The following is a 6000-nucleotide window of genomic DNA, read 5'->3' on the forward strand; positions in this document are numbered from 1 at the left end:
CAGAGCAGAAGTCCTACTTCAGCCAGATCAGGACTGCAAAGAAACTGCGTTTCACAGGCCTTTGGAAGAGATGTTCCCGGTAGGCTGTAAGAGCACTGTGCAGAGCGAACTGTTTCTTAGCTTCCCAAAGAGCTGGAAGCAAGATGCTGTGGGGCCCAACTCGCCCTTTGGAAAGAAGCCTGCACGTTGTGCCTTTCAGCTCTAGGGCAAAGTAGCACACCCAGAGCAGAAGTCCTACTTCAGCCAGATCAGGCCTGCAAAGAAACTGCGTTTCACAGGCCTTTGGAAGAGATGCTCCCCGGAGGCTGTAAGAGCAGTGTGCAGAGCGAGTTGTTTCTTAGCTTCCCAAAGAGCTGGAAGCAAGATGCTGTGGGGCCCAACTCGCCCTTTGGAAAGAAGCCTGCACGTTGTGCCTTTCAGCTCTAGGGCAAAGTAGCACACCCAGAGCAGAAGTCCTACTTCAGCCAGATCAGGCCTGCAAAGAAACTGCGTTTCACAGGCCTTTGGAAGAGATGTTCCCACTAGGCTGTAAGAGCACTGTGCAGAGCGAGTTGTTTCTTAGCTTCCCAAAGTGCTGGAAGCAAGATGCTGTGGGGCCCAACTCGCCCTTTGGAAAGAAGCCTGCACGTTGCGCCTTTCAGCTCTAGGGCAAAGAAGCACACCCAGAGCAGAAGTCCTACTTCAGCCAGATCAGGACTGCAAAGAAACTGCGTTTCACAGGCCTTTGGAAGAGATGTTCCCGGTAGGCTGTAAGAGCACTGTGCAGAGCGAACTGTTTCTTAGCTTCCCAAAGAGCTGGAAGCAAGATGCTGTGGGGCCCAACTCGCCCTTTGGAAAGAAGCCTGCACGTTGTGCCTTTCAGCTCTAGGGCAAAGTAGCACACCCAGAGCAGAAGTCCTACTTCAGCCAGATCAGGCCTGCAAAGAAACTGCGTTTCACAGGCCTTTGGAAGAGATGTTCCCGGTAGGCTGTAAGAGCACTGTGCAGAGCGAGTTGTTTCTTAGCTTCCCAAAGAGCTGGAAGCAAGATGCTGTGGGGCCCAGCTCGCCCTTTGGAAAGAACCCTGCACGTTGTGCCTTTCAGCTCTAGGGCAAAGAAGCACACCCAGAGCAGAAGTCCTACTTCAGCCAGATCAGGCCTGCAAAGAAACTGCGTTTCACAGGCCTTTGGAAGAGATGTTCCCACTAGGCTGTAAGAGCACTGTGCAGAGCGAGTTGTTTCTTAGCTTCCCAAAGAGCTGAAAGCAAGATGCTGTGGGGCCCAACTCGCCCTTTGGAAAGAAGCCTGCACGTTGTGCCTTTCAGCTCTAGGGCAAAGTAGCACACCCAGAGCAGAAGTCCTACTTCAGCCAGATCAGGCCTGCAAAGAAACTGCATTTCACAGGCCTTTGGAAGAGATGTTCCCGGTAGGCTGTAAGACCACTGTGCAGAGCGAGTTGTTTCTTAGCTTCCCAAAGAGCTGGAAGCAAGATGCTGTGGGGCCCAACTCGCCCTTTGGAAAGAAGCCTGCACGTTGTGCCTTTCAGCTCTAGGGCAAAGTAGCACACCCAGAGCAGAAGTCCTACTTCAGCCAGATCAGGCCTGCAAAGAAACTGCGTTTCACAGGCCTTTGGAAGAGATGTTCCCGGTAGGCTATAAGAGCACTGTGCAGAGCGAGTTGTTTCTTAGCTTCCCAAAGAGCTGGAAGCAAGATGCTGTGGGGCCCAACTCGCCCTTTGGAAAGAAGCCTGCACGTTGTGCCTTTCAGCTCTAGGGCAAAGTAGCACACCCAGAGCAGAAGTCCTACTTCAGCCAGATCAGGCCTGCAAAGAAACTGCGTTTCACAGGCCTTTGGAAGAGATGTTCCCGGTAGGCTGTAAGAGCACTGTGCAGAGCGAGTTGTTTCTTAGCTTCCCAAAGAGCTGGAAGCAAGATGCTGTGGGGCCCATCTCGCCCTTTGGAAAGAAGCCTGCACGTTGTGCCTTTCAGCTCTAGGGCAAAGTATCACACCCAGAGCAGAAGTCCTACTCCAGCCAGATCAGGCCTGCAAAGAAACTGCGTTTCACAGGCCTTTGGAAAAGATGTTCCCATTAGGCTGTAAGAGCACTGTGCAGAGCGAGTTGTTTCTTAGCTTCCCAAAGAGCTGGAAGCAAGATGCTGTGGGACCCAACTCGCCCCTTTTAAAGAAGCCTGCACGTTGTGCCTTTCAGCTCTAGGGCAAAGTAGCACACCCAGAGCAGAAGTCCTACTTCAGCCAGATCAGGCCTGCAAAGAAACTGCGTTTCACAGGCCTTTGGAAGAGATGTTCCCGGTAGGCTGTAAGAGCACTGTGCAGAGCGAGTTGTTTCTTAGCTTCCCAAAGAGCTGGAAGCAAGATGCTGTGGGGCCCAACTCGCCCTTTGGAATGAAGCCTGAACGTTGTGCCTTTCGGCTCTACGGCAAAGTAGCACACCCAGAGCAGAAGTCCTACTTCAGCCAGATCAGGCCTGCAAAGAAACTGCGTTTCACAGTCCTTTGGAAGACATGCTCCCCGGAGGCTGTAAGAGCAGTGTGCAGAGCGAGTTGTTTCTTAGCTTCCCAAAGAGCTGGAAGCAAGATGCTGTGGGGCCCAACTCGCCCTTTGGAAAGAAGCCTGCACGTTGTGCCTTTCAGCTCTAGGGCAAAGTAGCACACCCAGAGCAGAAGTCCTACTTCAGCCAGATCAGGCCTGCAAAGAAACTGCGTTTCACAGGCCTTTGGAAGAGGTGTTCCCGCTAGGCTGTAAGAGCACTGTGCAGAGCGAGTCGTTTCTTAGCTTCCCAAAGAGCTGGAAGCAAGATGCTGTGGGGCCCAACTCGCCCTTTGGAAAGAAGACTGCACGGTGTGCCTTTCAGCTCTAGGGCAAAGTAGCACACCCAGAGCAGAAGTCCTACTTCAGCCAGATCAGGCCTGCAAAGAAACTGCGTTTCACAGGCCTTTGGAAGAGATGTTCCCGGTAGGCTGTAAGAGCACTGTGCAGAGCGAGTTGTTTCTTAGCTTCCCAAAGAGCTGGAAGCAAGAAGCTGTGGGGCCCAACTCGCCCTTTGGAAAGAAGCCTGCACGTTGTGCCTTTCAGCTCTAGGGCAAAGTGTCACACCCAGAGCAGAAGTCCTACTCCAGCCAGATCAGGCCTGCAAAGAAACTGCGTTTCACAGGCCTTTGGAAGAGATGTTCCCACTAGGCTGTAAGAGCACTGTGCAGAGCGAGTTGTTTCTTAGCTTCCCAAAGAGCTGGAAGCAAGATGCTGTGGGGCCCAACTCGCCCTTTGGAAAGAAGCCTGCACGTTGTGCCTTTCAGCTCTAGGGCAAAGTATCACACCCAGAGCAGAAGTCCTACTCCAGCCAGATCAGGCCTGCAAAGAAACTGCGTTTCACAGGACTTTGGAAGAGATGTTCCCACTAGGCTGTAAGAGCACTGTGCAGAGCGAGTTGTTTCTTAGCTTCCCCAAGAGCTGGAAGCAAGATGCTGTGGGACCCAACTCGCCCCTTTTAAAGAAGCCTGCACGTTGTGCCTTTCAGCTCTAGGGCCAATTAGCACACCCAGAGCAGAAGTCCTACTTCAGCCAGATCAGGCCTGCAAAGAAACTGCGTTTCACAGGCCTTTGGAAGAGATGTTCCCGGTAGGCTGTAAGAGCACTGTGCAGAGCGAGTTGTTTCTTAGCTTCCCAAAGAGCTGGAAGCAAGATGCTGTGGGGCCCAACTCGCCCTTTGGAAAGAAGCCTGCACGTTGTGCCTTTCGGCTCTAGGGGAAAGTAGCACACCCAGAGCAGAAGTCCTACTTCAGCCAGATCAGGCCTGCAAAGAAACTGCGTTTTACAGGCCTTTGGAAGAGATACTCCAGGTAGGCTGTAAGAGCACTGTGCAGAGCGAGTTGTTTCTTAGCTTCCCAAAGAGCTGGAAGCAAGATGCTGTGGGGCCCAACTCGCCCTTTGGAAAGAAGCCTGCACGTTGTGCCTTTCAGCTCTAGGGCAAAGTAGCACACCCAGAGCAGAAGTCCTACTTCAGCCAGATCAGGCCTGCAAAGAAACTGCGTTTCACAGGCCTTTGGAAGAGATGTTCCCGGTAGGCTGTAAGAGCACTGTGCAGAGCAAGTTGTTTCTTAGCTTCCCAAAGAGCTGGAAGCAAGATGCTGTGGGGCCCAACTCGCCCTTTGGAAAGAAGCCTGCACGTTGTGCCTTTCAGCTCTAGGGCAAAGTATCACACCCAGAGCAGAAGTCCTACTCCAGCCAGATCAGGCCTGCAAAGAAACTGCGTTTCACAGGCCTTTGGAAGAGATGTTCCCATTAGGCTGTAAGAGCACTGTGCAGAGCGAGTTGTTTCTTACCTTCCCAAAGAGCTGGAAGCAAGATGCTGTGGGACCCAACTCACCCCTTTTAAAGAAGCCTGCACGTTGTGCATTTCAGCTCTAGGGCAAAGTAGCACACCCAGAGCAGAAGTCCTACTTCAGCCAGATCAGGCCTGCAAAGAAACTGCGTTTCACAGGCCTTTGGAAGAGATGTTCCCGGTAGGCTGTAAGAGCACTGTGCAGAGCGAGTTGTTTCTTAGCTTCCCAAAGAGCTGGAAGCAAGATGCTGTGGGGCCCAACTCGCCCTTTGGAATGAAGCCTGAACGTTGTGCCTTTCGGCTCTACGGCAAAGTAGCACACCCAGAGCAGAAGTCCTACTTCAGCCAGATCAGGCCTGCAAAGAAACTGCGTTTCACAGTCCTTTGGAAGACATGCTCCCCGGAGGCTGTAAGAGCAGTGTGCAGAGCGAGTTGTTTCTTAGCTTCCCAAAGAGCTGGAAGCAAGATGCTGTGGGGCCCAACTCGCCCTTTGGAAAGAAGCCTGCACGTTGTGCCTTTCAGCTCTAGGGCAAAGTAGCACACCCAGAGCAGAAGTCCTACTTCAGCCAGATCAGGCCTGCAAAGAAACTGCGTTTCACAGGCCTTTGGAAGAGATGTTCCCACTAGGCTGTAAGAGCACTGTGCAGAGCGAGTTGTTTCTTAGCTTCCCAAAGTGCTGGAAGCAAGATGCTGTGGGGCCCAACTCGCCCTTTGGAAAGAAGCCTGCACGTTGTGCCTTTCAGCTCTAGGGCAAAGAAGCACACCCAGAGCAGAAGTCCTACTTCAGCCAGATCAGGACTGCAAAGAAACTGCGTTTCACAGGCCTTTGGAAGAGATGTTCCCGGTAGGCTGTAAGAGCACTGTGCAGAGCGAACTGTTTCTTAGCTTCCCAAAGAGCTGGAAGCAAGATGCTGTGGGGCCCAACTCGCCCTTTGGAAAGAAGCCTGCACGTTGTGCCTTTCAGCTCTAGGGCAAAGTAGCACACCCAGAGCAGAAGTCCTACTTCAGCCAGATCAGGCCTGCAAAGAAACTGCGTTTCACAGGCCTTTGGAAGAGGTGTTCCCGCTAGGCTGTAAGAGCACTGTGCAGAGCGAGTCGTTTCTTAGCTTCCCAAAGAGCTGGAAGCAAGATGCTGTGGGGCCCAACTCGCCCTTTGGAAAGAAGACTGCACGGTGTGCCTTTCAGCTCTAGGGCAAAGTAGCACACCCAGAGCAGAAGTCCTACTTCAGCCAGATCAGGCCTGCAAAGAAACTGCGTTTCACAGGCCTTTGGAAGAGATGTTCCCGGTAGGCTGTAAGAGCACTGTGCAGAGCGAGTTGTTTCTTAGCTTCCCAAAGAGCTGGAAGCAAGAAGCTGTGGGGCCCAACTCGCCCTTTGGAAAGAAGCCTGCACGTTGTGCCTTTCAGCTCTAGGGCAAAGTGTCACACCCAGAGCAGAAGTCCTACTCCAGCCAGATCAGGCCTGCAAAGAAACTGCGTTTCACAGGCCTTTGGAAGAGATGTTCCCACTAGGCTGTAAGAGCACTGTGCAGAGCGAGTTGTTTCTTAGCTTCCCAAAGAGCTGGAAGCAAGATGCTGTGGGGCCCAACTCGCCCTTTGGAAAGAAGCCTGCACGTTGTGCCTTTCAGCTCTAGGGCAAAGTATCACACCCAGAGCAGAAGTCCTACTCCAGCCAGATCAGGC

The sequence above is a fragment of the Equus caballus genome, chromosome 8 (genome assembly GCF_041296265.1).
Source record: "Equus caballus isolate H_3958 breed thoroughbred chromosome 8, TB-T2T, whole genome shotgun sequence".
In the NCBI taxonomy this organism is placed as follows: domain Eukaryota; kingdom Metazoa; phylum Chordata; class Mammalia; order Perissodactyla; family Equidae; genus Equus; species Equus caballus.